The sequence below is a fragment of the Amblyomma americanum genome, chromosome 1 (assembly GCF_052857255.1).
Source record: "Amblyomma americanum isolate KBUSLIRL-KWMA chromosome 1, ASM5285725v1, whole genome shotgun sequence".
In the NCBI taxonomy this organism is placed as follows: Eukaryota; Metazoa; Arthropoda; class Arachnida; order Ixodida; family Ixodidae; genus Amblyomma; species Amblyomma americanum.
Window position 1 is genome coordinate 67920737 of NC_135497.1, and position 8842 is coordinate 67929578.

Below are 8842 nucleotides of genomic sequence, written 5' to 3' on the forward strand. Positions count from 1 at the left end.
CTTCTCTGCCTTGGTGATCTGTATAAAAATGAGAGAGCTCTTCTTCTGCCATTTTATGCATCCCCCCTTCCTTTAGATCGTTAATGAATCGTAACCTAGTTGCCCAGCTTGCTACACTTCTTGAGTCGAGCTCTGCTCTCGTGCCACTCAGCCTCCGTGGCGCAATCGGCTAGCGCGCTCGGCTGTTAACCGGAAGGTTGGAGGTTTGAGCCCTCCCGGAGGCGATCTTATGTTATTCTTTTTGATTTCATGCCCTCCCTCTCTTTTTCGTTTTAATCGTTAGCGCTTGTCCGCACCTTATGTTTCGCTGTTCTTATATGCTTCTTCTCTGCCTTGGTGATCTGTATAAAAATGAGAGAGCTCTTCCGCCATTTTATGCATCCCCCTTCTTTTAGATCGATAATGAATCTTAACCTAATCGCCCAGCTTGCTACACTTCTTGAGTCGAGCTCTGCTCTCGTGCCACTCAGCCTCCGTGGCGCAATCGGCTAGCGCGTTCGGCTGTTAACCGGAAGGTTGGAGGTTCGAGCCCTCCCGGAGGCGATCTTATGTTATTCTTTTTCATTTCATGCCCTCCCTCTCTTTTTCGTTTTAATCGTTAGCGCTTGTCCGCACCTTATGTTTCGCTGTTCTTATATGCTTCTTCTCTGCCTTGGTGATCTGTATAAAAATGAGAGAGCTCTTCTTCTGCCATTTTATGCATCCCCCCTTCCTTTAGATCGTTAATGAATCGTAACCTAGTTGCCCAGCTTGCTACACTTCTTGAGTCGAGCTCTGCTCTCGTGCCACTCAGCCTCCGTGGCGCAATCGGCTAGCGCGTTCGGCTGTTAACCGGAAGGTTGGAGGTTCGAGCCCTCCCGGAGGCGATCTTATGTTATTCTTTTTCATTTCATGCCCTCCCTTTCTTTTTCGTTTTAATCGTTAGCGCTTGTCCGCACCTTATGTTTCGCTGTTCTTATATGCTTCTTCTCTGCCTTGGTGATCTGTATAAAAATGAGAGAGCTCTTCTTCTGACATTTTATGCATCCCCCCTTCCTTTAGTTCGTTAATGAATCGTAACCTAGTTGCCCAGCTTGCTACACTTCTTGAGTCGAGCTCTGCTCTCGTGGAGCACGGCGCTTCAACAGGACGGCAATGGCGGAGACGAGCCGCCGTCCAAAGCCGCAGGTATGAGGCGGCCGACCTTGAAGCCGCGGCCGAACACTTCGTCCGAAAACGGCAGGCGGGGAAACCGCCTCCGTAGTTTCATGCCTAGAGCCCGATTTGGGGTCTGGGGTTTTTTTTTAGGCGTGGCGCGAAGGCAGACACCATAAAATAAGCGTTTTTTTTTTCTCGATATGGCTCTCTTTTTAACTGAAGCAGTGCGTGTAGCCACTTTAAACGTGCGAGGCCTTGCAGCAAGAAGGCGACAATGCCAGCTCAGTCGCCTTCTTCTAGACAACGATCTGCACGTAGTTGCAATACAAGATACTAAAATTGAAAGCCAAGAAGCTACAGAACGTATGGTGTCCGTTTTCCGTACGCACTTTGAAGTATGTGTGTGTCATTCTGTAGGTGCCTCTGGTGGCTGCGTACTTTTTCTTCGCAATAATTTCGGTATTACGGTGCAGTCACTTTTCTCGTGTGATAGCGGCCGTCTTCTTGTCGTTGATTTTTTTGTACTCTGGCGTTGAGTTCCGAGTTATTTGTGTGTATGCACCAAATGCGGAGTCCGAGCGAAGAGTGTTTTTTGACCGCTTTGAGACATACCTAAACTGTGACAAGGTACTAATCCTACTGGGCGATTTCAACTGCGTCTGTCAGGCTACCGATCGTGCAAGAAGTTCGTTTGTGAGAGATAGGAGAGCTGATGTCTTGAACGAATTGGTCCATGGCCATAATTTAGAAGATATTGGAAGTGTTTTCACCAATGGCCCTTGTACACGGTATACCCATTTTCAGGGCAATAGCCATGCCCGATTGGACATAGTGTATGTGTCGGCAGAACTTTTTTCACTATGCACATTGTATGATGTCAGACCTGTGGCTTTCAGTGACCACGCCCTAGTGATTACAACCTTTGGCAGGCAGCAAAGCAAAAAGCGGTTTAATTGGCGTTTATGGAAATTAAATAATAAGTTGTTGGAGGACGAAGGATTCGCTAAGGAAGTAAACCAAAAACTAGAGAACCTAATTACAGCGCAACCGTCGAACTTCGCTGCAGAGTGGGAGGAGTTTAAGCAAAGGGTAAAAATAAGATCGATTGAAAAAGGTACGCAGTTGAAATATGCCGAGAAACAAAAGGAAGCAGAGCTTCGTGAACAGCTTGAATACCTCACGTGTATAGAAAGCGCACAACCAGGCACATGCTTTAATGAAATCAGGGATGTCAAAGCCCAGCTGGAAAAAATGGACGCCGATAAGTATACTGTAACGCGGCAGTTATTCGGGCGCGAACTGAGCAGCTATGGGCAGGGGAAACACCAACAAAACGAGCGATATCCGATGAAAAACGATACTCGTGCCGAAAGCAAATACGACAAATAAACACTGGGGCAGGGGTTTCGGCAGACAGTGGCGTAATCAAGGAAACAATCTTTGATCAGTTCAAAGATATGCTGGGTCATTCGCGGAAAGCGGAAAGGGGCTTCCATTGCGAATTTCTACCACTTATGCCGAAACCTGACGAAGAAATCAAAATACGGCTCGAACAGACGATTTCCTTGCAAGAAATAGAGGACGCGATAGATGCATTGCCAACCGGTAAAGCTCCTGGCCCCGACGGCCTGGGAGCAGCTTTCCACAAAGCTTTCAAAACTGCAATAGCCCAGATACTGCAAGTCATTGTCGTTGAAAGTTATGAGAAAAAACGTGTTCCGCTGTCCTTCACAACTTCGCACATAGTTCTCATTCCTAAAACCGATGATGCTGAAAAGCTCCTGATGGTGGGGTCTTATCGCCCGATAAGCCTCACAAACGTCGACTACAAGATTTTCATGAAGGTGTTGGCGAAGAGACTGCAGAGTGTTATAACATCGATTGTAGGCACGCACCAAACGTGTGGCATAAAAGGTCGAAGTATCGCTACGAACATACACGTGGCGCGGTCCATACTAGAATGCTGTTGACTCTTTTGATGACCGAGTGGCGATGATACAACTAGATCTGGCAAAAGCCTTTGACCGGGTGTCTCATGACGTCCTGTTTGCCGTACTAGAGCATGCGAATGTTGGCCGAATAATAACAGAAGGTGTTAGAATGGCATACGCAAACTGTACGACTCAGATTGTTGTGAACGGCGAACTCACTGGCAGCCTGCAAGTGCGATCTTCTGTAAGACAGGGTTGTCCCCTGTCGCCATTGCTTTTCGCGGCGTACCTTGAGCCACTTTGCTTGGCCATCCGGAATAATGAATGCATAACGGGTTTCAGGCTGCAATCAGCGCACGTAAAAATCTTGGCTTATGCTGATGACATCGCTGCATTTTGTGCAAATACAGAAAGTATTTCTGAGGTAACGAATGTAGTGCACAAATTTTGTAGCTGCACTGGAGCCCAGATCAACTGGGAAAAAAGCAACGGGTTCTGGTACGGTGGCTGGGACGTCACGCCTGAACACTATTCTCGGATGCGCTGGTCCACCACTCCAGCGTTGTATTTAGGAGTACCCCTTGACAGTTACCTGGACCCAGATCCGTACTGGCTTGACCAAGCATCGAGGGCCAAGGAAAGAAGTGATACATGGCAAGGGAGACAGTTATCGATGTTTTCGCGTGCCATTATCTGCAACCTGTTCCTTACTGCTAAAGTGTGGTATGTGATGAATGTGCTCAGTGCTTCCCGGGCAAGCATTCAAAACCTTCATCGAGTATTTGCGGTTTTTATTTGGGCTTCGACCTGGGAAAGGACGAGTCGAACAAACTTGTTTCTTTCTGTGAAGAAAGGTGGGCTTGGCCTGGCGCATTTATTTTTGAGACAAGTTGTCTCGCGTTTCATGTACCTACGGGATGAAAATGATGTCTTCCTCCGGACCGTAATGCAAGTACGGCTTTGTCGACTTCTTCCTGACCTTCTTGTAAGTTCGGTACATGTAAATGGTGCGATAAGAGGGTACCTTAAAGAAGTTGTGCTCGCGTACAGAATGCTGCATGTTCGGTTTTCCATGGAGTATTTGTGTAATGTCAAGAAAAAAAAAATTGTACGTGGACTTAGTGGGCACAATGCTTCCTCTGCCGATATATCGTTTGCCACACATTGCAGGCCCAGGAGCTGATGTACTTAAAAGATTTAAGAAGATGCCAATATTGCCAGCGATCAAATCCTTTTTCTTTAAACTCCACACTAATACCTTATCAGTGAAAACATGGATGCACGATAAAGGTATTTTCGTCCCTTGGTCAACAATCTGTTTCCTGTGCCACAATCCGGAAACCATTGAACATGTGTTTTTGGACTGTTGGGATCCCATTTTTTTCTGGGATGTCCTTCAGAGAACTTTAAAGAAAGACCTACCATTAGATGCATATGGCATAAGATTTCTACCTTTTCACAAAACAGATTATTTTCCATTTGATGCAGTAATGCTCCTGGGACTTAACAGCTTGTGGAAAACCAGAATGGAGTTTAACAATGCAGATGAACAAGTGAAACCTGTACGGGAACATTTCATTCAAAATGTTGTGCGATTTAGGGAGGCGTAGAAGGCCCTCTCTGAACAGCCAAAATGGATCGATGTGCTTGATGAATTGGCAAGACTGAAAAAATTTTAACATGCCGTGTCAGGCAAAGGTCTGCCGACACGTTTTAATCGTTCATCTTGTGTGTTTTGAATGTCAAAGTCGGCAATAAAAAAAAAAGAATGGCCGAGCGGTCAAAAAAAAAGAGCTCTGCTCTCGTGCCACTCAGCCTCCGTGGCGCAATCGGCTAGCGCGTTCGGCTGTTAACCGGAAGGTTGGAGGTTCGAGCCCTCCCGGAGGCGATCTTATGTTATTCTTTTTCATTTCATGCCCTCCCTCTCTTTTTCGTTTTAATCGTTAGCGCTTGTCCGCACCTTATGTTTCGCTGTTCTTATATGCTTCTTCTCTGCCTTGGTGATCTGTATAAAAATGAGAGAGCTCTTCTTCTGCCATTTTATGCATCCCCCCTTCCTTTAGATTGTTAATGAATCGTAACCTAGTTGCCCAGCTTGCTACACTTCTTGAGTCGAGCTCTGCTCTCGTGCCACTCAGCCTCCGTGGCGCAATCGGCTAGCGCGTTCGGCTGTTATCCGGAAGGTTGGAGGTTCGAGCCCTCCCGGAGGCGATCTTATGTTATTCTTTTTCATTTCATCCCCACCCTCTCTTTTCAGTTTTAATCGTTAGCGCTTGTCCGCACCTTATGTTTCGCTGTTCTTATATGCTTCTTCTCTGCCTTGGTGATCTGTATAAAAATGAGAGAGCTCTTCTTCTGCCATTTTATGCATCCCCCCTTCCTTTAGATCGTTAATGAATCGTAACCTAGTTGCCCAGCTTGCTACACTTCTTGAGTCGAGCTCCGCCCTCGTGCCACTCAGCCTCCGTGGCGCATTAAGCGTGTGAAGGCGATGCAGGTGCCGCCAAGTGCAAAAACGTTCTTCTTTAAGTTACTTACCGGAACACTACCAGTAAAGAAATTTTTGGAGGGGAAGCATTTATTTCTACCTTGGGGATCACATTGTTTAATCTGTAAACAACCGGAGACAACCGGAGACCGGAGACAAGGGGTATACTTCTGGGACATCTTGCAAAGGACTTTAAAAAAGGAATTTCCGCTACACTCTCATGGAATACGGTACTTGCCTGTAGAGAGTGAGGATGGGACACCATTCGACCTTATTATGCTAATGGGACTCCACTGTATTTGGCGCACCAGAATGGCAGTATGTCATTGCGATCCTGATGCACGGCCAGCACGGATCTATTTTCAGGAGTGTATGTATAAGTATACTGAAATTCAGAAAATCGCTCCTGAAGCTCCTGAGTGGCTCGAAAGAGTAGAGCCATTGGTGGCGCTTAGAGATTTTTGAGTTTTAATATGACGAAGCCACAACCCACCAGGCGGATAGTGTTAAGTATTGTTCATTGTGCCCTTTAAGTGTATTTGTGTATTGTGGTTCTTGCCGAAGTCAGGCAATAAAGAAAAAAAAGCCTCCGTGGCGCAATCGGCTAGCGCGTTCGGCTGTTAGCCGGAAGGTTGGAGGTTCGAGCCCTCCCGGAGGCGATCTTATGTTATTGTTCTTCATTTCATGTCCTCCCTCTCTTTTTCGTTTTAATCGTTAGCGCTTGTCCGCACCTCAAGCTTTTTTTTTATTGCCGGGCTTCGACAGAATACAACAAAAAACATACACGGGTAGACACCCAAACTATAAAAAGGTAGCCTACAGCCCCCAGAGGGGCAGGCCTTGTCAGTTTAAAATTCCCTGAGTTCCGTCAAAGGTTCGAGCTTTGAAAGCCACTCAGGGGGAGATGCTTGTGTTTTCAGAACCTCGATGAACTTGTGCATTGTCTCTCGGAAATACAATCGCGCAGGACGCGCATCCGGGTCACAATGAAAGCCTGCCATTCGGGAGCGACATATGCTATGGAGGCCCGCGAGCATCACTAAATCAAACGGCATGCCATCTTCTTTTGCGGTAGGCAGGAATCGGATTCCATACGGATCCAATGGTAATTCTTTTTTGATGGTCCTTTGAAGGACGTCCCAAAAATATACCCCTTCCCAGCAGTGCAAGAAAACGTGGTCGATTGTTTCTGGTTGTTTACATATAAGGCAGTGGGATCCCCAAGGTAGGTAAAACCCCTTTTTTTCTTGGAAAGATTTTACAGACAGAGTCCCGGTGTGAAGCTTGAAGAAGACAGTTTTTGTTCCCGGTGGTACCTGCATTTTTTTCACCCGTTTCAGGACATCTCTGCCTGGGCCTCCGGAGTATACTGCCCTGAATATTGGTTCCGGCAATAACACGTCACATACATCCTTGTACAATGTTTTCTGCTGAACATCACTTAAATAATTTTTTGAAAATCTCGCCGGCAAAAACCTGACGCTAAACACATCCTCTTTAAGAAAACCAACCTCCAGTCACAGTCTCCGTTCCAACAATTAAATCTGGCACAGCACGCCCGAGCCTGACTTGGCATACGGTGCGTAGAAAGGGATCTTTAACGTCTCGGAGAAACAAAAATCTGTTTACTATCTGCCGTATAAACAAGTGCCCCAGACCAAGTGCCCCTATCTTGACGCTCCTGAACAAATTTGTCCGGCTGCACCTCTCCCATTTTGAGGCCCATATAAAGATAGCGAAAATACGGTGAAGCTTTTGCACATTTAACCATGAGCAGTGGAGTACTTGCATCACGTACCAGAACTTGCTTATCAAAAACAAATTGCACACAGTTGCTCTTGCAAATACAGACAAATTAGCACTTTTCCATTTTTCGGCTTTCTCACGCGTTTCTTCAACCTGTGTTTTCCAAAAAGGCTCAGTGTCCCTGTAAAATTCGAGTGGAACACCTAGGTATTTCACGGGTGTTGTCACCCAAGAAACGCTGGTGAAAACAGCTGGAGTTGACGGCCATTCTCCGTGCCAGAATCCCAGGCATCTGCCCCAATTCACCAAACTTCCGGTTACCTCACTGAAATCCTTTACTGATTCGATTGTCCTGCTTTTACTATCTTGGTTAACGCAGAGAACAGCAACGTCATCTGCGTATGCTAAGAGCTTCACTTCTGATGCATGTACACGAAAACCATGAATAGCCTCATTTCCTATAATGTTTACCAGAGGGTTTCTATATAAATACAAAACAGCAGGGGGCTGAGGGGACAGCTCTGGCGTACCGATCTCTGCACACTAATGGGGGGCCCCCAGGGTGTTGTTTACTATTAACCTCGTAGTGCAGTTACGGTAAGCCATGGCCACACCCTCTCTGATAAAAGAACCAACGTTAATGTAATGTAGAATGCAAAGCAGCAATTCGTGCGCCACACAGTCAAACGCCTTCTCAAGGTCAATCTGAAGAACTGCGACCCGAGCATATATTGCGTCACTACACTCAAGCAGGCACCTAGCCTTGTGAATATTCTCAACAATGGAACGCCCCTTGATCCCACACGTTTGGTGAGGCCCGACTATTTTATGCATTACGGTCTGTAGCCTGCCTGCAAGAACCTTCATATAAATTTTGTAGTCTACATTTGTGAGGGCTATGGGCCTGTACTATGCTACCTGTCTGAGTTTTTCTGTTTGATCGGTTTTTGGTATGAGCACAGTATGCGAGGATGCATATGATGTAGGCAGAGCATGCAACACATACGTTTCATTAAATACCACTGAGAGGAGCGGTGCTAGTTCCTTCTTGAAAGCTTTATAAAAAGCCGCGCTCAGGCCGTCAGGCCCCGGCGACTTTCCTGAGTTTAATTTATCGATAGCCTGTTCCACTTCTTGTTCGCTAATTGGCAGCTCTAATCTTATTCTGTCTGCGTCACCAATACGTGGCATGGACCCTAAAAATATCTCCTTAAATCTTCCCATGTCAACATGCCTCGAAGCGAAAAGCGCTTGATAGTAATAAAAAAAAAGCCTTTGCTATGCTGTCATCGTCAGGTGCAGTGGCACCGCCCCATTGAATTTCCGCGACATGGTTTCGCCGAGCGTGCGCCCTTTCTATTCCTAACGCTCGTTTTGTGGGTGTTTTGCTCGCGGCGAATTGCTCAGCTCTCGCGCGCACAAGTGCGCCGCGATATCGCTCTTCCTCTATCGTTTCTAGCTTATGTTTGGTTTTTCTGCCGTCTTCACTGAAAACGCCCGGTGCTTTGCATTCCGGAGCTAATAACTTGTCCAGTAAGGA

General features: G+C 46.5%; 6 non-coding genes across 6 annotated transcripts; all 6 read left to right on the forward strand.

Moving 5' to 3' along the window:
• Positions 1-150: 150 nt before the first annotated feature.
• Positions 151-224, forward strand: TRNAN-GUU (transfer RNA asparagine (anticodon GUU)). Its single transcript has one exon. It is a non-coding gene; the product is annotated as a tRNA-Asn (tRNA).
• A 245-nt stretch (positions 225-469) lies between these two features.
• TRNAN-GUU (transfer RNA asparagine (anticodon GUU)) lies at positions 470-543 on the forward strand. The gene has a single exon. It is a non-coding gene; the product is annotated as a tRNA-Asn (tRNA).
• A 249-nt stretch (positions 544-792) lies between these two features.
• Positions 793-866, forward strand: TRNAN-GUU (transfer RNA asparagine (anticodon GUU)). Its single transcript has one exon. It is a non-coding gene; the product is annotated as a tRNA-Asn (tRNA).
• Positions 867-4882: 4016 nt separating this feature from the next.
• Positions 4883-4956, forward strand: TRNAN-GUU (transfer RNA asparagine (anticodon GUU)). Its single transcript has one exon. It is a non-coding gene; the product is annotated as a tRNA-Asn (tRNA).
• A 249-nt stretch (positions 4957-5205) lies between these two features.
• On the forward strand, positions 5206-5279 carry TRNAN-GUU (transfer RNA asparagine (anticodon GUU)). The gene has a single exon. It is a non-coding gene; the product is annotated as a tRNA-Asn (tRNA).
• An 862-nt stretch (positions 5280-6141) lies between these two features.
• TRNAN-GUU (transfer RNA asparagine (anticodon GUU)) lies at positions 6142-6215 on the forward strand. Its single transcript has one exon. It is a non-coding gene; the product is annotated as a tRNA-Asn (tRNA).
• The last annotated feature ends 2627 nt before the right edge of the window (positions 6216-8842 follow it).